Source organism: Cyanistes caeruleus, chromosome 2 (genome assembly GCF_971803275.1).
Source record: "Cyanistes caeruleus chromosome 2, bCyaCae1.hap1.1, whole genome shotgun sequence".
Classification (NCBI taxonomy): domain Eukaryota; kingdom Metazoa; phylum Chordata; class Aves; order Passeriformes; family Paridae; genus Cyanistes; species Cyanistes caeruleus.
In genome coordinates this window covers 71,690,728-71,713,979 of record NC_141702.1, presented here as the reverse complement: position 1 = coordinate 71,713,979, position 23,252 = coordinate 71,690,728, and the positions used below count along the sequence as shown (strand labels likewise).

The window sequence follows — 23,252 nt, the reverse complement described above, 5'->3', positions numbered from 1 at the left end:
GCATCCACCAGAGCAGGATGGAAACACATCAACAGCATGCTGTGATTTGACACAGCTACTGCCCAGGCTGGGCACAGACTGTGGTTGGAGAGGGAGTCGGGATGCGGACTTGTTAATCCAGCACATCTCAAAAGCACTATAAAAATAGGAGATATCCTATTTACAAATGAGATCTTATTTTTAGTGCTGGGGAGAAAGGAAGTGCAGAAGGCTGCAACACTGCTGTTCACACTTGTTCATTTACCCAGGCTTCCCCCAGAGAGACCAGCAGCTAGCACAGGCTAGTAGAGGAGGCTTGCAGTAGGAGAGCCAGTTTACACAATTTGCTTAGGAGAGAAGACCTTTTGTGGCAGTCAGAGCAGCACAAAACATGTTGTTCTCCACTACGGGGTGAGCTATCTCAGGCAAATGCTACCTATTGAACGAGGAGATGAAGAGGACCAGATGGAAAGACGAATTTCCTTTTCTAGGATCCAAGAGAGTGGGCTGATGCTGTTGCAAGCAGAGATGAAGGCTGAGTTGGAGAGTGAGGATCTGGCTGCAGATCTAAAATTTGTTGGGTGGAGGGGGAGAGATGTTCTGGCCCAAATGTTCACAGAGAAACTGTAGGATGAAGAAAGCTAAAGGTACTTATAAATGTAGTTCTGACCTTCAGCAGAGTAACACCTGCCTTCCATCTGTGTCCTTAAGTCAAGATGTTCGTGCCTTAAAAAAACACGGATGAGAACACCCCACCCTACATTACAGGGAGAGGGTGGTATTCACTTATTGACCATGGCAGTCCAGCTGTCAGAACATCTCCCTGGCAGCACTCAGGCCCATGCTCCCTCACTGGGTCCATCCCTCAGGTGAGGACAGTCACAGCTTACAGCTGTACCAGCCTTCCCTTTGCCTGTGATGCCCCATTTCCCTCTGTCCCTGTCTCTTCCCATACTCCAGATCTTCCAGCCTTGTCCAAAACCCTGGCCCTCCCCAACACTGACTGCTCCTTGCTTCTGCACCTTGCTGGCATGACTGCAGCCTTGAAATCTTTCCTCGACAACTCCTGAGCCCCCACAGGGTCATTCCAATCGCTCCTCTGTGGTTGGGAAGCTTTTCACTCCACGCTCTCTGCCCATTGTCCAGCACCGACACAAGCTGGAGCGCTCCCCACCCCCTCTCCTGAGATAGCCACACTTCAGAGGCAGCTGCATGGCTTTTTATAGATGGGACTTAATGCCACTTGACGGACCACAGCGCTATTTTTGTGCCAAGTTAGCACAGCCTTAGTATTCCGCGCGTGCGAGCGCTTCACCCAAGACTAGTTGCTGAAATATAAATACCACTCAAGCAAAGTTATTTAGAACTTCAGTTGGATCGACCTGATCTGAGCCAATTATTTTCCCCGACAGAATTAATTAGACTGCATATAAAGTGAGTGAGATGTGAAAGACAGGTCTGCAGAATTACTTATTCCATTAACAGTTGGTTTGGAAAAAAAGAGGCTCTGTCCTTGACTTGGCTCTGCTATGGCCTCATCAAGAAGAAGGAAATCAGGGTTTTCACATGGGAAGCTGCTCTGCTGGCAAACACAGTTCACTTGGTGTTAGTTTGCATCAACAAGCTCCCTGCTCTCTTATATTCATGAAGATAAGGGCTGGCTGTGTAAATGCGGTTGCAGAATCCAAACTCCTTCCCTGCTCAAAACAACTGTTGCTCAGACCTCTGTGGAACTAATTTATTGCCAAAGAGAGTGAAATGTAAAAAGTTTCAGCAGGTACGCGAGCAGGCGTTTCTTCACTGAGTATTACTTGGAGAAGAGCCAATCGGTGCCTGTACACAGAGCTGGAGGGAGCAGCTTTTCAAGCATGAGAGAAAAGTAGGATTGGCTTCAAAAGCAATGATTATTTGATGGGAATTACTCCAGCAAGGTGGGGAGGGACTGAGAAGCTCTTTTCTTTCAAGATCAAAAAACACACTCAAGTTTCCTTGGGACTCATTTCTCCTACAGAGCTCAAAAAACAAGGAGAGCAGCTTTGCAGCTCCAGCTCCATGTGAGTATTGGGTTCTGGGGAGAGAAACATCCCAGCAACTTAGCACAGACAAAATCCATTCTTCTTTTAAACGCAGACCATGAGGAAAAAGATGCAACTGAGACTTAAGGCTGGGGCCAGTTTCCCATCCTCAGCACAGGGAGAGGTGTTGTGGGGACTGACAGTGGTCAAATAAGAGATTTTTAGGCTTCAGGCACTAGCTTGAGTCTGTGGGAAAGTCAAGTATACAACTTTCTCATTCTGGCCTGAGAAATCATAAGGAGGAACCCAAACAGTCCTTAGAGAAGGAAAACAACCTTTGCAGGTGTTGTTTGTCACCTTGTTGTTTACTTGTAAGAAATGGTCAGGAGGTGCTGTTCCTAATTGTCCAGTGATGGTGATGTGTTGGTTTGATGACCAGTGAAAGCTTTACCTATTTGGACCTGCTCAGAACTATCTGTACAAGAAGATCTAGAAGAATAAAACTTACTCTCTTTTGCAACCAAGCTAGAGAGTCTGTGTCGTCACTTGGCTGTTCCTAATACAGTGCAACAAGGTGTTCACACCATCCCTCTGAGCCTCCCTGTGCCCATGTCACGGCTGCTCCAGTAACAGAGGTCTGGTTGCATCAGGGCCCATGGAGATTGGGGAACCATCCCCAGCCCCAAGAACCAGCATTCTCACAGCCAGTGAACTCTGGCCCTCTGCATTCACTATCCTCTCTGACAAAATGCACCAGGGCTTTTCCTGCTTAAGTCACCATCTCTGGTGCTACAATCGGACAGGCGGATTGTCTCTTGTGGCAGAGGAGTCACTTGCATCCTCTTCTTTTCCACGGCCAGCTTCTTTTCAGACTCAGAGCCTAGGTGTCCAGCCTGATAGGAGGGAGGCTGGGACACCAGGGAAGACACTACCTTGTTCCTGCAAACAGCTTCACCTCAGATGTGGTTCCATCCCATTGTGATTCTTCCACCACTGGCTCTGCAGGTCTAACTCCTCAAGGGCAGGTTAATATGGAAAAAAGGATGACCTACACAACACCTAATAGTGATAACACATATTGCACTTAAACTGCATCACCATCACCCAGACTGCAGGGCAGACCCCTTCACAGCACAGGTCTGCCACTGCCTCGTCTGCCAGGTCAGAAAGAGGATGGGACTCTGCTGTGGTACAGCAGAAGTTAAAGGTGTTATTTCCTATTTTGTGGGCTTATTTTAAGCACCATTATCCTGTTTCCCAAAACACATTAATGCTTTGCAGTTAACTGTGCACTGGGGAGGAGGAATGGACTACATAATCTCAAAAATCTCTCCCCAGTTCCATAGCCTGGCTTGAGAAGGAGATCAGAGCAATCTTCAGTGGTGCTTGACTCCGTTCCATACACCCTCCTACCTACTCTGGAAGGCTTTCAGTGAACGCAATTCTGCAATATCCTTCTCCCAATGCTCAGGGTTTACAGCTCTCCTACAAGTTGTAGGATATTACAGGAGATTACACCTAATCTTAGGGTATGTTTCTATATATTACACCAATTATTTCTCATCCTGCCTGTAGGAGACAAGCAGGAAAGTAAAAAACAGCTCTCTGTGTATTGAAAGCTTTGTTATTCCCCTCAGTTATCTACTTTCTAGACAAAACCAAACCCACTTATCTTGTGCCTTCTGAAACTTTTCCTTTTTTTGCTGCTTTGCCCAGATTGTCTCTGACATGATATCCAAATCTGGCCACATTGCACCAGGTGGGATCTCAGCAGCACTGGGTGAAGTGGCATAAGTAGCTCTCACACTCTCTGCCTGCTAACACCTCCTACCCAAAGATTCACCTTTCTCAAAACATCAACATATTATTGGCTTGCTCAGTTTGCAGTAAGCCAAAACCCCGGCTCCGGTTCTTCTGTGCTTTCTCAGCATTTATTGTGCAATCTGTTTTCATGCGTTTGATTTCAATGTGTAATACTTCCAACACTTCTCAAAATAATTCCATCTCACTGGGTCCAGATCATTCCTCCAGCTCATTGAGATCAGGCTTTTTCTTATTATGCCCTCCAATCTCGTTATAGCTCCTTCCCAGCTGGATGTCTGCTGCACATGAAGTCTCTTCCATCATCCACCATGATAATGAAGACAGTGAACAGAAATATCCCAAGGAAAAAATTCCCCTGCAGAATCCAGCTTGAAATGCCTTCTCCTTCTGACAAGAGACGATTGCAAACCAGTCAGTACATTTTTTCAGCCACTTCAATGAGACTTCATGGCAATTTTTTTCCTAACAAAGATTCACCCAAAAAAAGCATTGAATACTTCAAACACCTCTTCATCATGCTTTATTTGTTCTGTGTCCATTAAGTAACTGAGCTACAACTCCCTTTCCCTCACTCCTGCTTCTCACACATTTAGGAGAATTGTTTTTGTTGTTTTCTTGCTTTGTTTTTACTGTTTGCAAGATTCCCCCATTTTTTATTTTTTTTTTTATTTCAAGTAATGACACACTCCTAATGCAGCTACATAGGTTTTACTGTAGATTCTATTGCTTGTCTGCACTGTTTTGCTTGTAATATAGCCATCAGCTTTTTGCACTTCTTCACTTAGAATTTCTTCCTGAGGCTCTGCCTAACTGCTCACTGAATTTGTTGAAATCTGGTTTGTTGCGTTTTTTTAAGACCAGATTTTCTTTCTGTCACACTTAGACCTGGAAACAGCCAGTGATTTCTTCTTCGTCCTTTTACTGGAAGATGAAACAAGACACAGAGAATGTCCAACTCTAATTTCATATATTGTCCCTCTCCAGGGAAGAGATGGATTGCCAGGATAATCTGCTGTCACTCCTGTGCTTGATCTGTAGGTAAAGGACTTTAACTTACTGAGTTGTAAACCAAGTTGACTTTGTGAGCACATCAAACTGTGGAAGGGAAGGCGGGGGGGGGGAGGAAATCCTGTTAATCAAGGCAGGGATGTCTTAATTGACGTATGAGAGAGTTATGTTTTAATTTGTTCTTTGAGATATGGGCATGGCTAGCAGCAATCTAGGATTACTGGATAACTTCAGCAGCTGTCAGAATAGACAGAACATAATTTACCACATCCAAATAGGCTATCAAGGGAAAGAATGTTGGAATTAACCTAGTGGGATCAGAAATCATCCAGAGACTTCAACAATAGACATGAAACAATTATTCTAACACAGCATTAAAACTGGAAATTAAAACCACGAAGGAAGTCAGGAAATTCGCTGACCATGTACCCTTGGCTCACTTTGCATAGGAGTGCCCTTGGAGGAGGAGGCACGGAGATTTTGGTGCCTGTTAACATATCACTGTCACTGTGATGGATGAGAGAAGCTCTTGGTTTGGGAATTCAAGGGAATAAGGGAAGAGTTTACTTCTTCATTTTCTTAATAAATAAGGGTTAAATACTGTGAAAGGAGGTTTAGAAATATTTCAAAACCTAATTTTACTATTTTATCATCTTATAGAGGAAGAATCACATATGTGACTTTCTCAGGAACACTGGCAATGAGCCACATAACAAAAATATTTCCTTGCACATACATCAAGAAGAGGCCAAGTGAATTTATGATATATATATTAATTCCTTCTAGACACTACAGCCTCTGCCTGAGTGAGGGTCACAAGCCTTACCCTGAAAGCTGTTGAGTAATGTCAATAAAATTCAGAAAGAAGTGTAGATGGTCACTGACTTAACTGTGTTAGCTGGAAATTTTGACAACTGCTTATGCATCTGTATACCTTTATAAACCTAAACCTCTTTATCTCTAGCACCAAGCTTTTTTTCAGATGAGGGTCTCCAATATGAGCAGAGAAGGGTTGTTTCACTTTGGAGTGAAAATAAGTGGAAATGTGGTCTCCCTCCAGATTTGGAAGTGCTGCTTCAGTGGTGACAGAGCATGTTTAGCAAACCTCTCAGCTGAGCTACAAGAAGGTTGGTTGGGGTTTTTCAAATCAGCTGTACTAATTTGGATCAAGGAGTAACCTAGCTTTCTGAAGTAATTGCTTTTCTCTTCTCTTTCCCTATCTCTTTTTCAGAAGCCAGGTTTTCAAGCAGCTTGACCTGTTTCTCATTTTCAGGCCAAATTGCTCTTTCACTTCATCCTCTCCTCCAGGCAGAAAGAGGAGTATGTGGAGGAGACTGCCAGGCTGATGTTTCCTGACAGCCCTACAAAGCATTACTGCTTTCTAAGGAAAATAAAGGCCAGCCAGACTTCCTTGCAAACAAAAGCCCTGCCTCAGGAGGCTGCCCACCCAAAGGATGGGGCAGAGCAGAGCTGGATCCAGTAGCCACTTCCCTGGAATGCACAGGCTTAACCAGAGCAGCACTGGAGGGAGGGAGCTGCGAAAGCTTTGGCAAGCCCCAAACCATTCAGTCTGGCTGCGGTACAGTGGCACCAAGCCACTCCTTCAGCTCAGCTCCTCCGGCCTGCCGGGACACAGACAGCAAGTGGGTGGAAGGATGTGCTGCTCAGGGCTGGTCTGAGCCTGTCCTTGGCTCTACTTGCAGCTCAGGCAGGCTTGGTCACCAAGTCCTGCCAAACCGACTGCCAGCCTTGCTCAGCCACCATTAATTTGTAGGAGAGACAAGGCCAGGCCGTGAATGCACACCGTGAGCTGCAGCTCTGTATTCACATGACACTCACAGTGGGCCATTCTGAGGGCATGGAGCCCTAAAGAAGTTGTCAACCTGTAAGATCAGAAGTGAAGTTACAGTCACGTGTGGCTTTCAGGCTGTGGTGAGCGTGAGGAACTCACCTCACCTTCCTTTTGCCAGAGTAAGGCCATGAATGTGAATTATCTCTCTAAAGTAGCTGACAGGCTTCAGGCTGACTCTCCAGCTTGTTCCTGCTAGGATGCTGATTTGCCCTTATCCTCTGGGTCCTTGGGTTTGATGCTTGCTCCTGTTGTAGAGCAATTTGCATTTTGGTATGTGGTTCCAAGAAAGAATAATAGCATTTTACATGTGTAAATGAGTATAAAGTGCACCAGGAAAGGGAGAATTAGACCCTTATCTTTTGAAAGAATATCAAAAAAATAGGGGAAATTTTGGACTTAAGCCAAAGGATATTTCCTCATTTTGAATCTAAAATGCTAAGAGAATTGTATTAAAAAGCATAATTATGGAAGAAAAAAGCTTTAGCTAAGGTTGTGTCGCTAAATATTCAAAATCACCTTCTGCACAAAATCTTACCCCTTCAAAAATCCTCTGAAATTAAGATAATGTATTCATTACAGTACTCAAAAGATTTCCATTTCAATTTATTGTCAAGGTTGAGAGGTTCTGAATAGGACTCCTGGGGAAAAGGGCAAGTTCTCTATTAAAAAGATAGGACTTTACTGCCTGTAAGTCATTTTCAAACACTGACTAAATCAGCCACAGAGTAACACAGTGGCATTGTGTTATTTAGCTGTGATTCCCCTTGCAATTCCCATTTCATAGTGGGAAGCTGAGGAACAGCTGTTGATGACTTTCTTCAAAGCAACAATCAATGGCAAGGCAAGTTTTGGGGAGGATTCCTGGACTCCAGCTACGAGCATGATATGAATACTTCACACAGGTTATCAGGAGCTTTCCTGATAAATGCCCTCCATGCAGTCAGAATAATCCTAATTCTGTCCTCTGTCAGTGAAAGGGTGAGTAACTCTCCCAGGGGCAGGAAGGACAGTTTCTTCATGTATGACTCATATGGACCATTTGGATCCAAGTGGGTTTTTTGGGGGGGGTTTCTCTAAAAAAAAACCCTAAGGTTTTGTTGGGCTTTCTCCCCTAATGGGAGATGTTGGCGCTTTTTTTGGTGGGGGGGTGGGTTGTGGGTTGTTTTGAATTCAGGTAAAGAAATAGCCACCCACACAAAAGATGTAGATTCCCAGAGAATCCATTTGACTGGCTGCAGCATCCATTGTTGCCCTTCCACTCATGGAGAAGATTCATCCTAGCTCCTGAGCAGAGGGTTGTGTGCAATAAGCTGATTCCTCATGGGTCTGTAAGCCTAGAAGTGCAAAGTGGAGGGAGACCATGGTACCAAATTCAGTTCTGTGATGAGAAAATTTAGTGAACTGCAGCTCTGGAAGCTGCTGGCTCAGTCTCCTATGCATTGGACAATGAGGAGGATGCAATCAAAGTTGGAGTTTGTCCAAGAATTATGCAACAGCTGAGTTCTGAGAACAAAATCAACCTACAGACAAGGAAAATATGATTTCCTTCTAAAAAAGACCTGCCATTTTAGGTCAAGAAAAAGTTATGGGACATGTATGTGTGGCTTCACCATATAACCTAGTCAAGGTGAAGCATTTGTCTCTGTTCAACTATTACTACATCAAGCTGAGGAAGAAAACTCTCCAAGAGACCCCGAACCAGTCTTTCAGAATAAAAGACACTTGTTCAAGTGACTGTCTCTAGGAACAGATTCTGTAGTAATGGTCTATCTCCAGGAACAAGGAGGAGTTTTGAACAGGAAGGCCCAGAGAAAATCTTGTTGATGGATCTGAACCCCAAACAGTGGAGGATCTTGATTTGAGCCAGGGGATGTCTTACATAGTCTTAATGATGGAAAGAGAGAAAGGGACTTTCCATCAGCTCCTAGAGTTTAAGGCTGGAATTAACTCTAGCAGCTTAAGCTCTTGCACATCTAGGTCTATGGACTATGCCTAGGTCCCCCTTGCTGATCCTGACAGTGTAGACTGTCCAGGTAAGGCTTCAGCTGACTTTTCACATGAAGGAAATATCTGGACCAGTCAGATGAAAGGTTTCTTTATTTGTTTGTTTGTTTGTTTGTTTGTTTGCAGTTTGCTAAAGGTGAAAGGTTAGGAGAAACACTCATGGCTCATGGCCTAAATCACCAGAGACACCCAAGATTAGTCTACCAAGGAAAAAATTAAACACACGGGACTGGAACACACTGAATTATATTTTCACAGACATTATTGTTTAGTCAGATCCAATCTAACTTTTTGAGTCATTGCCACTTCCATGGTACAAAGAAATGGCCAAGTGAAGTTCTTGTAGAAGTGGATGCAGTCCCAGTGACTTTGCTAAGGTGAAACCTACATTCCCCAGACTTGGATTTGACTAAGTGCACATGAGATAGATGGATATCCTACAAAGAAAACACTCAGCAGCATTAAATTTGAAGATGATCCATCCTTGGAGTTGTTCAAGGACAGGTTGGATGGGGCTTTGAGCAACGTGGGCTAGTGGAAGATTCTCTGCTTATGGCAGCGGGGGTTGGAACTGCATTATCCTTAAGATCTCTTCCAGTCCAAACCTTTTTCATGATTCTATGAAATTGTTCTGCCAGATCTGTGATGAGCACTCAATCAAAGTTGTACATGCTAAAAAAATCCACTGAATGAATGTTCCCTACAGGTAGACAGTGCATTAATGAAATAAAGTATTTTCCTCAAATTATGCCCAAGGAGAAACTAATTACTGGGAGAATGAGGGAAGAAAAGGATCTCTACCTTCTGCAGTCTCAGGATACTGTGCTATTTTTGCCTCTTGAAATCTAATTTCCATGAAACATTTCTGCAGAGCGCATATTTTCTAAACACGACTTCCTTAGCAGCCTTGCTAATATAAATGTTGTAATTCCAGAATAAAGAGACAGTGCCCTGCTCCAAAGGCCTCTGACTGGGAAAGGCTGTATTTCGAAGGGATCCAACCCCTCACACCATGGCAGTGTAAGTAGCTGCTGCCCAAGTGGGAGTCAGACTGAGAGAGGGAGGTTTGAGCTCCCCAGAGGTGAGCGGTGGGGACAGTGTATATTAACTCCAGTCATACAGGCTTAGTTCATGCCCAGAATACAAATACAACTCCACTCTGATTTTTTTGTCCCCTGCTGGCTCATGCTGATGCCAGATTCTGGTGTAACACTTTGAACAGCATTTGCTTGCAGTTGGTTTCAGTCAGGGAAGTTTACAATAGTGATGATGTAGCTTGCAAGGCATTCCTAGAATTATGTGTATGCTTTAAGCAGTGCTGCTTCAATGCTTCCTGCTTCTCCAACTTGCCTTCAAAGTCCTTCTTTATCCCATCTGCACCACTCTCCCACCCTTCCTGCCACACAGCAGATATCAGAAAAACACTTGGGCTTTTCCCAATCAGCCTCATGTTCAGAACAGAAGAACAAATGCCTCAGATTGGCACACTGAGACAGGGCCAGCCCCAGTGGAACATCTGCCTGAATACACTGAGAACACTGCCCCAGACAAAGGGCTGCAGCTGAAATTCTGCCGCTGAGAAGTGGGACCTAGGCTCAGCTCCTGCTCCTGAGACCACCACAACAGTGTCACCCCTCAGCAGGAGCTTCCTGGCTGCTGCTGTGGGAGATGCTGCCTCACACCCCAGCTTATCTGGGTAGTGGGCAGGACCACAGATGCACTGGCTTTGTCCCAGGAGGATTGCTGCTAGTTCCCTGCAGTGAAGAACAAAACCCTTGGTGGTTTTGCCTTTGATGATGGAGAGATGCATGACAGAACCCTGTTTCTAGCACTTGTTTTTGGGCTACTTGATCTCCTGATCTGTCCCACACCACCAGCCTGTGGTGCCATCCCACACCTTCTGTCTCAGCAATGGAGGCAAAGCCAGCACAGGCAAACTGGTATGGGCTTGAGAAATCATCTGCTCTTCATCCCATCATCTTTTAATGCAGCACTTCTGCCCCTACCTGAGGTTTAGCCTTGTCAGCATCAGCCAGTCTCATCCCCAGAGGTGGAAGCCCTTCTGCTGGCATACACAGTATGGCAAGAAGTGTAGCAGAGGTGCCAATTTCCACAGCAGGCAGGTGAGGCAGCCCTCACTCAGGCCTCAGTCTCCGGAGAGCCACTGGCCAAAGGAGAGAGGAAGGAAAGCCTTCTTTTTTGCTACTGTGAGAGAGAGAAGAGAACAGAATTTGGTGGTGCATGTTCTATGAAGTTGGTATTAACCCTGGCATGAGCAACTAGACAATGCTCAGGGCCCTGCAGGTTGTTTCCATTCTTAGGGGAAGCCGTGTCAGTTTGGTTTTCATGGATGCAGTAAGCCTCAAAAAACAGGAGACTGTGCTCTGCCCAGAGCCTTGACTTGAGAAGTCCCTTACCTCTGGAATTTATTTCTTCCAGTGCCTGACTCTCAACACCTTTTCAAGTGATGCTTCTTCCTCTGCTGCCCCCATTCCCAGCTTCTGGGGCCTTCTTGCTCTCCTCTCCCAAGTGTGCAAGCTCCCCTTGCTCACCCTATACCCTTAGAATACCCCAGTTTTGGGCGCTGAATGACCACTGTTATTCATGCTCTTTGCCTGTGAAGAGGTCTTACTCTCTCCTTAAAGTTCTTGGAAGAAACATATCTTACGCTCCTTAATGCCAGAAGAAATTTTGAAATATTACCTATATTGTCTTAATAATAGATCATTAATAAAATGAGCCTCAGAGGCTCATTTACAGACCTACTACAACAGCACAGTGTTAATCTAGACATGCACAGCATCAGGACTGTCATCATGGGCTCTAATGTGCTGAGCTTCATGAGCACAGCAGCTTTCTTGGTCTCCTTGGTGTATAACCAACAGCCTCCATGAGGAACAAACTCAGAGGTGCGGCCGTACCTGAGAGCAGAGCCTCCTTTCTCCTTCAGGTCACAGGAGAGAAGACATGCAGGAAAGGGATTTTCCCATTCAGATTCACCTGCCCAGTGCACCATGTCCTCAGAAACATCCTCTCTCCAGGCTGTGCCAGCCATGTCCTACCTGGTTGCACATCACTTGTGACCAGGATGAGTCACCAGGCCCTTTGCAGGCGTGTTTCCACCCTGCCAGCCAGCCATGGCTCAGGAACATTCCTGGATTCACAAACAACTCTCAGCATGTGACATCACTTCCTCTCTTTGGGAACAAATAACTCAATGTGTGCATTCAAAGTGGGACTCCTGCAGTCTCTCCGGTGTCTCCGCACAGGGCAGGACTGAGCCCAGCAGCTCTGATTCACAAGTGGGATGATGCAGCGGGATTTGTGCTCAGACAGTTGCCTTGCCTCTCTCTGGAATGTTCCTATCCCAATTGCAGGCATCTCAGGTGCCTTTGAGGTGGGTCCTAAACCAGCATAAACAGTAAATCAGAAAGCGTGTCAGAGTGCAAACTGAACAGGAGCTTCCTTGGAGGGGACCGCAGGGGAAGCTGGAAGAGGAAACCACATGTCTGGAGGACATTATCCTTGCTCAGATCAGAGACCTTCTTAAGAGCAGAACCAAAGTGATAGCAAAGTTCCTGTGAAACACTCGTGACTACATTCCTAAAATCTGTGCTATGCTCCTACAGTTCAGTTTCTTACAAACAATCCCTTTTAGAGGCATGAATTGTAAAGTGCCAGAGGATGGCTGCTGGAAAATGGGATTTCTGAATTTCAATGAACTTTCAAAGCAGACTTACTGCTCCAGACAAATGCACACCTTTCCTCCTCTTAAAGTTGTAAGAGAATGAAATTCAGGTGTCAGACAGGCAAGTTGATCTGAAAATGCCCCAAAACCCAGAAACCCAGTCCTCAAATTCAAAACTACCCATAAAACTAGTTTTATTTTTCCTTTCATTATTGTTTATCTCACCTATTAAAATTCTGCTGATACCTTCAGCAGCATATGAACTGGCCAAGTCTCTTCTTTTAAATCTCTCTGCAGAAATAGAAGAAATACTTTTGCTCTTGGTAAATGCAGCTGTGCAGGTGCTTCCTGCAGATAAGGTAAAAAAGCAACTTCAAACATTAGGAACAATTTATGAGGGCCATGGCTGAATTTTTAGTAGCTGAGTACCAGAAACAAGTTCTGGGATATGAGTACATATTTAATGTTTGTCCTTATTTGAGCCCAAAAATACGGGTTCAGAGACAGGTTAAATGATGGGATTTCTCTGCTGTAAGAAAAAAAGGGCCCAGGTTATGCTGAGGTCTATCCGACGTGAGCATCCGGTTTGTTTTGTGTTATGAGATCAAACAATATTACAGGAGATGTCCATTTTGGAGCTAGCAGCTGCATTCCAGCAATGACAAGAAGCCACTAGGGAAACAGATTCATTTCTTAAAAGATATAAAAACGGTTGCTCTGAATCACTCAGCACCTCACCCGAGGCAATGAGCTACAGCAGGGTACAGGCACGCCACAGCCACCAGTCAAATCAGGCTCACCCAGCTTGCAGGAGCAGCACCAAAATCACCCTGCTTCTCCACCCCACCTCCTCTCCACCAGATAAGACAAACCACAGCATCCTCAACCTCACCATCAGTGCTTCATCCCATGCTGACAAGGTTTATTCCCACTGTGATGGTGAGTTCTGCAAGGGGCAAGGCAGACCCCAGCCCCTCCTTCCTGAGCTCTTCCCACAGCACCACTGTGGGTCTCCACATACAAAATTGTGCCATGTCCAACTAAAGACCACACGCCGGTGGGTCTTATTCCCCCAGGGTGGGATCCAGGCAGAGGCCAGGTTTGCAGAAATGATGCTGCTGTGGAAACCTGGCTTTCAAACCCCAGGGCCCTGTTTCCCAGCTCTGACAGGGGATAAGGGACAAAGAAGATCACTGGGTGGTTTGGGGGATATGAAAATTTTGCACAAAGGTGTCTGCTTCAAAATACATACCCCAGGGCAACCAGGAAAGTTGTCCCATGAATAACACTGATTCCTGATCTGGTCTCTAAAGGCTTGTGATGCAGAATTTTTAAAACTAATTAGCTATGACCGGATGTTTTACATTTTTGTCAACCCCACACATTGAATTATAGTTTCTCAGATCTTTTATGAGTTGCAGTTGAATTTCTTTTTCAGTATCAAAAACTGCATTCTTTTCCTCTGTAATATATTTTTAAGAGTGACAGGAGATCAATAAAAACATGTAATTTAAGGATCCACAAGCCCCACATAATTTAGCTTCATATACTATGCTCTAATAAAACAAGACATAGCAGTCAGGTGGTTTGCACGCAGGTGTATACATCTGTGTCTCCGGCTTGGTTTATGTTAGGCTGTATGTTTATGAGCTCTGACAGCTATTTAACACTTTATTAGGAAAACAAAAACACAATTAAGTATTGTGATGTGAGTCTCCCTCTCCTTGGGTTCAATGGGGAAGGGGAAGGGGAAGTGGAAGGGGAAGTGGAAGGGGAAGGGGAAGGGGAAGGGGAAGGGGAAGGGGAAGGGGAAGGGGAAGGGGAAGGGGAAGGGGAAGGGGAAGGGGAAGGGGAAGGGGAAGGGGAAGGGAAGTTGCAATTTTTATGTGTGTTTGTTGCAGTTAAACAAATGAGCAGCATTTTTCTGCAGAATTTCCTCTCTAGACCTGGATGACTGTGACAGATAGTCAGCAGCCAGCCTCAATTATAAATAACTTTTGGATATTTAACATGATCCTGCCTGGAGAAGAGAAAGCTGTGAGGCAGAGAGCCCTGATGCTCTCCATGGGGATCTTCTACCCTGTATAAGGGATAGAGCTACGAGCTAGACAGAGCTCACAGCTGCCCAGCTGCTCAGCAGCAAGTCGGTGTGAAGAGTCAACCAGCCACACTAATATGTCCCTCAATTGCAGCCAATGTCACACCAGGCCAGTGGAAGGAGCCAGGAGAAAACTTTCCTTTGTAAAAGTGAGTGGCAAGCTGCTGAATCACTCTGGCAGGCAGGAGTCAGCATGTCTAGGGGAAGTGAAAGTCAATGTCTCCTGGAGGGAATATTAATAATAAAAACCAAAGCAAGGACATTCAGAACTCGAAAAGATCTTTACATTTAGTAAAAAAAAACATTCCAAGAGTGACTCCATGCACAAATTAATATTTCAGGAACCGTAAACCAATATTCATTTTATATTTATGATACAAAATTATTCATCTACTAGAGTTTCAAAGTGTTTTACAGCTGCACGCTAATAACGCATCTCGTTTGCTATGAAATGCAGCCATCTTGTCACTGGAGCACAGCAGCTGACAGGACTGTCTAGGGCACAGGAGAAAAAGCTGCCCTCGAGGGAATTTGAGAGAGCTCAGCATTGCTGATCTTCCTTTTAAAGTTCAGGATGGGCCAAAGTATTTACAGGAGCTGGGCTTAGGGAGACAAGACAAGTGGAAAAAATAACACGGTTGAATAGAGAAGTTTTAGACAAGTCCTTGTTGAAATTTGACTGGTCCAGTGCAGATATATAAACACATAATAAATCATGCAAAGCAGATTTTATAGTCCTTCCTCTCATTCATGTCATAGCAGAAACTAACAACTGTCAGGAGTAAACCACCTGGGATCCTCTCCTTGCTGGGTCTCATCCCTTCCCCAAAAGTGGAGAGGGAGCCTCCATTTCTCCTTCTTTCCATGCCTGGCAGCCTTTCCCCAGCAGAGGAAAAGAGAGGTAAAGTTAACCCTTTTGTTTACTGGGGACTGTCATTTTTCACCAGTCCATAGGTATAACCACCCATTCCATAGAATGGAATTGATATGAACAGTCAATTCAAACAGTAAACACTGGTAATACTCTTCAGAATAAAAGTGCAGAATGCAACACCTCTGCCACCAAACTAAATAATCCTGTATGCATAAATATTCTTGAAATACAGAATTTGTATCAGAGGCAGCAGAAGCTGTGATATGCGATGTGCTTTGTTGCAGTCTGATGTAGATTAAAAGTCAAATAATGCACCCTCAGAGATATACGGGCCCAAATCCAATTTTCCTCTCCAATAGAAGTACAATAAATAAAATAGGCATCCAAAACCGTCCACATAACTCCAAGCAATGCCATGCACTTGGTTTTTTATGTGTTTAGGAATATATATGTGCACAGGGATGTATACACACACAAATATGAATTTGTTTATTCAGGGATGCAGTTTGCTTTTGGTCTCTCTATGAAGATCGAGTGTTTCTAAAGTAACCATTAGAAATCAAGTGAGAAGGGAAAGGGGGAAAAAACCCCTTTAATTTTCATTTGGAAAAAGTTCTTCCTTATTGATAGGGTTTCTGTTTGCTAGAAAACTTCCTAGGAAAAAAAAAATTGGAAGAAAACGTTAGCTGCAGCTTACTAATGCAAATGCAAGCGTAATTTGGTGGAAACATTTAAATTAACAGGTGTCAAGGACTGTTGATTCAGAGCATGATAACAGCCAACTTGGGCCACTTGAGGGTTTTCAGCCAAGATATTTCACACAAGTCTTTCCAACTGTGTATAGTACCTCAGACAGCATTTCCATCTTCTTGAGCAAGTCCTCAGAGGTCCCTAGGACAGCAGCTCAGGCACCAAGTGTTAGCATTGTTTCACAAGGCAGGGAAAGCAGACTCTTCTTTGGTCACTGCAATATAAGAAAGATGCTAAGCCATTAGAAAGTGTCCAAAGAAGGGCAGCAAAGATGGTGAAGGGCCTTGAGGAGCAGCCATAGGAGGAGAGGTGAGGGTACTCGGTCTGTTCAGTCCTGAGAAGAGGAGACTGAAGGGAAACCTCAGTGCAGTTACAGCTCCCTTGTGAGGGGAAAAAGAAGGAAAGAACTGATCTCTTCTCTGTGGTGACCAGTGACAGGACATGAGGGAATGGCCTAAAGTTGTGTCAGAGGAGCTTTAGGTTGGATATTAGGAAAAGGTTCCTAAAGCTTCCACCCCAAAAGGTGCTTGGAACAGGCTCCCCAGGGAAGGGGTCACAGCATCAGCCTGACAGGGTTCCAGAGGCATTTGGACAACACTCTCAGGCACATGGTGTGATTCTTGTGGTGTCCTGTGCTGGGCCAGGAGTTAAACTTGATGATCTTTGGGGATCCCTTCCAGCAGGATTTTCTGTGACTCTGTCTTGCCTTGAGAAAACCTCTCAGTTGACCCTGTAAATGACCCTGGGGTCAGCAGCCTACTCTTCCAAAACCCTCCTCTTCCAGTTGAAGCATTGCCATGGGCTTGCTGCCCCTCTCAAACCTGAAACTGTTCCCAATTTTATGGTATTCCTTCTATCTTTAAACATATATTCAACACACACTTTTGAAAACCTGTCTCACTACGGCTCTGTGTACAGTGGAGTATCAACCATGCAAGTGCTGTGTAAATGCTTGTTGAGTACGGTGGAGTATTTGGTGTAAAAATATTTGAGTCCAAAGGTGAGTTAGAAATACAGCAGATGAGCAATCCAGGGGAAGAGGCTAATTCAGCAGAGCTTATCTGGGACTGGGCAAGCATCAGAGGGGGATGCCAACTGAGCTTCCAGCAAGGTTATCTGTTTAGTAGTGCCTTATTGCCTCAGCAAATTTCCACTGGCTACTCAGGCCTCAAAACTCCACATAGTTTCCAATGCACTCAGGAAAAACAGCAACTTTGGTCACAATTAACATGACCAGTGAAACTCATATGGATGGGAAAAAGCAATGACTGGTCTATCCCACGTTTTAGTCCCAGTTCCAAAACCTCTGCTAAATAACAGCAGGTTATTCAATTCACTGAGTGCTTTCCAGCTCAGTGCTCAGAAACTTGTAACCTCTGTGCCTGTATTTGTCATGACACACACATAGTCAGGTTTTTCTTTAAGGTGAGTCTTTCAATTCAAACAAGAAAATCTTTTAAAAGCAACCCACTGCCAATCTATTATAAAAATGTTCTCTGCTAGTGAATCTAAGCCAAGGACTCTGGGGACAGTGAGCACCTTAATGTTCTAGGAAAGTCATTTAACATCTGTCTCTTTCTATTTAAACCATGCTGATCACCCCATGGACCTAATTTTCCCAGACATAAAATAAGCCAACAATATCTACTTACCTGTTTTGTGCATAGAGATGTCTGTAGTAGAGGACTTGAAGAGTGAAGTAATTAATGAGGAAGACCTTTTTGCCTGCCACAGACTCTGCCATCTGTGTGAGGACCTAGTGTGAAGATCAAGCTGAGCAGCTGAGATACCTGATAGAGTGATTTATACAGAAAACTGAGTCAGCTGCAGACAGAAGTCTGCTATTGGAAGGCACCACGGGTCAGTGGGACCTCTGCTGTGCTGTGTGGGACAAAAAGGTGAGGTGGGTGAGATGAAGTGGTGGAAACAGACCCTCTCTCTGCAGCACTGAGGTTTGGGAGAAGACCTCATGCAGGGTAGGACATGCAATGGGGAGGCAGAAGTTTGTGTTGAGGGATGTGACTCTTCTCTTCCAATACTATTAAATCATAGATCAACATTAAAATGTCTCCATGACAGACTCCCTGGTAAAACTGCAATGCAAGCACCATAATCCAACCCCTAAAGATCTCTCTACCCATGGCTGCTCTCAGCTGATCCTCTTGCAGGACAGGGGAGTCTCTCTCCTGTCTCACAGGGTGAGGGCAGGGAGCAGATTAGTGCTGTTCCCCTGATAATCACAGAGACAGCTAAAGACTGTCTTCCAGCCACAACTCAGACAAAATCAAGAGGCCACACTTCACTGTCTAATTGCCTTTTTAATCCATGGTGCTTTACCATCAAGAAATACAGGAATACAACTCTAGAAAGGACAGCTCTAACATATCCAAACAGTACACCAATCCCTTTGTTTTACCCTCCCCTTGTTCAAGGTGTCAACCTCTGTTTTAGACCACAGAACCTTACTCACCCTCATCCTCCACTGGCTAGAGCTGCTCCTGAGCCTGGTCTGCATAGCCACCAACACAGGTGACAGCCCACATCTCTGCTGGGATCAGTGAAATCTGCCCCCCAAGGACACGACAAGGCAGCTTGGCCAACTCATGCCCCTCCAGAGGCACCTAGTGCCATCCACTGAGCTTTTATAAACCCTTTGGAGGAGGAAGAAGGCTCTGTAGGATGGGCTGGGATCACCAGTGGGTTTGTCACGGGACTGGTCACAGGCAGGGCCAGATGGCACCGCAGGGCTCATCACAAGCACATCCCTGCACAGGCTTTCTGGTTATCCAACAAATAATTACCATGTCCCGTTAGGATGCGCATAGTATGTGCCAGCCCAATTACAACACATGGAGTAGGAGGGGATGGTGCCATAAAACAGAAGCTAATAATGAAAATCAGCGCTGAGGGAGGCAGGGAGGGGGAGACAACTTCCTTTTCTTTCTTCTCCTTTCCCTATGTTTAGCTTCTTTCACTTTTTCTCCCTCAGCTTCTTTTATGTCTTTTGCAATCCCTGCAAAATTTATTCAGTGGTGCTTGTTCTTGATGGAAACAGGCTTCTCCTTCTGGCAGGCAGGGGCAGAAATGCTTGAGGGCAGAAGCATTGCCCCTTTCAAGCTGGTCACCCATGAAGGCAGCTCCAGATGACCCACAAGCAGTGACACAGCCACATCTTGGAGCATAATGCTCTTGTAAGGCTGCTTATGGTAAGAGAAACTTAGCATTCGCTATGAATAATCACAGATTTTATTTATAGTGACAAAATGAGAGGGCCTTTTATGCAATATTGACTCAGGTTACCCAGGTCAATAGCAGCCAAGTCATAGTGACTCATACTGTGGAATTAAATATTTTAAACATAGCACAGTTAGAGTCTGAGCCTGACTTGCCTTCAGTAACTGCCTTGATCTCATTTTCCTCCTTCCTCCCCCAAAATAGACTAGAGAATTCAAAGTATCCCATGCGATACACCACCTGATGATCAAAGACAGGGAAAGGAGTGCTCACGCTGTCTTTTGGAAGTTTTGCCTAGTGATGTGTAGCAAACAGGGGACACATGTAGGATGCAGCTGTGGTGCCAGGGCACAATTTTTGTAGGGTCATGTTGTTGCTGATTTTACAGTAAGGTTACTTGAGGACCCAGGTAGCTGAATGATTCATGCAAGGTCATTGAGAAAACCAAACAGAGGAGTGGGGGATGGAGTTTTAAAGCTCTGAGTGCAAGGCCCCACCAGGGACTTGCCTGCAAGTTTTACAATTCAGATGGCTGATGGGAAAGTAATGTTTGCTGAAGCCTTTCGACCTCTCTTTACAAGGTAATAAAGGACTCGTGCACTTGGTTCAGGAGCAGGTCCTGCTGTCCCAGTATAGCTTTAACGATAAAGTGATAAAGAAGCCCCCACTAGAGGTGCAAGTTGGTACCAGGGCTACCCTAAAGGGAAGGCTGGAATAAAAGCATCAGAGAAACAGCACCACACGGGCTGGAGGACTTTCCTCACCTGGGACCTGAGAGTTATGCTGTGAAAAGTTCAGACAAGTCATCAGAAAAGAATTTGAGCTCTGTATGGTTAAAACCTGTGCACCAGTGTGTTCCCAGTCCCAGAGTGATCCCCCTGGCCTTTCCCATTGCTAGGAAAAGAGGAGAACCACTTCATGAATCAACCAGAAATTACAGGAAATCATGAATTTAATGGGGACAAAATTTTTTTTTGTGATTATCAATTACCTTGTCTACAAGCTTTCATGCAATGACAAACTCCCACATTTTTTACCTTATGGGGTTAACTTTGGCTGTCCCTGAATACACGCACCCAAACTGCAGGCCTGAAACAACTTACAAGTCAGGGCAAATTAGGAACGACCCCGCTGGATGGCACAGTGCCTCGACTGCTGGGAGGCAATTCAGACTCTGCTTGCCTCGCATGGCTTTGGGGTATTGATCGACCCCCACGCTGCCAGCGTACCAGCCGTGCTCTGGCACAGCAGGCACTGGGGCAGAAAGTTCAGTGGCTGTGTCAGCCCCGGGAGGAGATGTGTGCTCTGCAAATGGTTTTTAAATATGCCATTCAACATGGCTTCCCGAGACCATGGAGCATGGAGGCTGCAGATGCTTTTCACGCTATCGTGTTCTCAGCGTGCCTTTTATTTCTCCTCCCAGTAAAACTGACCAGAAGAGAAACTACACTGAGACAAGGACTCAATTGCTCTGATTCAAGTCTTTCCCATTTAGAAGGGGCATTATTGGAACAATGGATGTAATAAAGTGATTCTTGTTTACATGACTTTTCCATTAGCAGATGAGGATTTGTGGGAGATGTAAGCTTCTCCAGACATTCAATTAGAGCTGTTTAATGAAACATTATAACCAAAGCATCAGGGTATAAGAGGGTGATTTACCACAGCTTATTGCTTAGTTAGAGGAGAACACTTTAACTAAGAGCAAGTAAGAGATCGAGCCTGCAGTCTCTCTCTGCACGTCGCAGCACACGCAATCTTCTCTGACCAGAAAAGACCAGAGTCATTATTTCCCAGACCACAGTCATTATTTCCATGAGGTCCATGGCAGCCCCACTAAATCTGCTCAGAGAAGGCAAGGCTTCACTCAGCAGTCTCTAGTTACATGGCTAGGTCCTTCAAGGGCAGGAGTGTCTGTGCTGGTGAAGGCATCATTGCTATGTGTCACGTAGCCTCTTTGGCTTGAGCTGTGGAACCGCTCTTACTAGAAAAATAACAAATGTTCAGCTAAAAACTGAAGTAATTTCTTCCCTCTCCAGCAGAGCCACTTCTGCAGCAGGGAGGTGCAAAAGGACTATCCATTTACTCTGTTACCAAAACATTGCTTACCTCTGAAGGAGCAATTACTTCCTACAGCTGCCCTAAGACAGTCAAAGTGGTGTGAAACCAAAATTTTGTCATAAGACTTGAACAGCAACATGACACCCACCACTTGGGATCTCATTGAAGGGGTTTATTGTGCTTTGTTCTGTCCAGCCAAGCCTGTTTGGCTGCTGAGTAAAGACCAGCCCTTAGCATTTTCTGGGTCAGTGTGATACCAGGAAAATGCTCTCTCCTACAGCAACAGAAGTCATCTTACGGGCTGTGTCTGTGCTCATTGTAGGGAAGGATGTCTAAAGCAGGAGGAATTTGTAGTTCATATTGAGAAACCTATTGACAAGACAGCATGCTGTGGAAGAGCCAGTACAAATGGAAATGGAGGCAGAGTGGGTCAGGATGCTCTCTTAATGGTCCTAAGTATCAGGAAGCACACATAGCTACCACATGGAAGCACCACTTGCTGCAAGTCAGTTATTGATCCTTCATATAGCTTCTTCTTGTTTAATTAAGTCTCTGGAGAGCATAACGGAGAAATATAACTTCAAAATGAAAAGTATCAATAGCTGCAGCTGAGGTTCTGAAGAGTCTTATGAATTCAGGGTGATGGAATAAACACCATGAGCTTCCCTTGCAGAAAAATTATATTCATACATAAAAAGCTACCTGGAAGTCAAATTAAGGCAACTGCTACTTCAAATGGACTTATAAAAGGGAGAAATTTTTACCTTTGGGAGAAATTTAGTTTTGCATTTGGACATATCTTCATACATTACAAGTTCTGCTGGGAATACACTGGATACAGCATGGTTGGTCCTGCTCTCCCTGGAAGGACAAAGGTGTTCTGCCCTAGCACCAATACATGGTACAGACCCTCCAAGCAAAACTTCTGGGGCCCTTCTTTTAAGCAGCTTCTCACTACTTAAACAGCAACCCAATTCTAATAACGAACTTGCACTGCAACATCACTGCGACATCACCAGAAAAGTGTGCATTTCTATTCTAAAAGCCCTGGCTTTTCCACACCAGTAAGCCAGCAGCACTAATAGCTGCCATTAGCTAATAGCACTTGGAGCATCTTTATGGGTCAGCTGTGAGTTTGTGCACGACATCCATATGTGACATGAGGAAAGAAGTTCCCTGTATATGAAATTAAGAGGGAAAAAAAAAAAAAAAGTGAAGAAGAACACAAAATTTGAAGGAGAACACATACAGGAAATACAAGTGATTAGGTGACATCAACATGGCCAATGTAGTTCTCACTAATTTTGAAGGACTTGGTGACCCCACAGTTCTTACATTTGGCATTACAAAATTGGGAAACACTGCCACAGGAAAAAATGTTAAATGCACTAAGATGCTCTCAGAGTAAATGTATGAATAGCTTGATTTGTCCTGATGGATGGATAGACATTGTCACAGTTCACTTCATCTGACAGAACTAAGACTCATATATGGTACAAATTGATTCAGAAAAGAGAAGACTGTCACATGCTATTACTGCTATGTTTGATCTTAATAACTATGTACTATAAACAGATTTTGGTGCACGTCTGCTTCCAAGGGAAAAAATGAGGAGTAGTCCAGCAAGAATCAAAAGCTCTCCTGAGTATGTTCCCCTTTGCACACCCTGAGCACTTTGAAGGGTGGGAAGAATCCAGTTAAATCTTGTTCTGCTTTCCCCCTTTCATCCACCTCATCATCACTGCATTTGGTATTCCTAAGGGATTTGCTAAGGCCAGGGAAAGAAGGAACTCAATCTGTACTGCATGCATCTTCCTGATGTTAAAACCAAACACTCATACAGCTGTTAGTTCTTCTTCTCATGC

At 44.7% G+C, this 23,252-nt stretch overlaps 1 long non-coding RNA gene across 1 annotated transcript; it reads right to left on the bottom strand.

Moving 5' to 3' along the window:
• Positions 1-14,894: 14,894 nt before the first annotated feature.
• On the bottom strand, positions 14,895-17,903 carry LOC111927030 (uncharacterized). Its single transcript, XR_002863351.2, has 3 exons — positions 17,745-17,903; positions 16,190-16,306; positions 14,895-15,996 (listed from the first exon to the last, which is right to left on the bottom strand). It is a non-coding gene; the product is annotated as an uncharacterized LOC111927030 (long non-coding RNA).
• Positions 17,904-23,252: the final 5,349 nt, after the last annotated feature.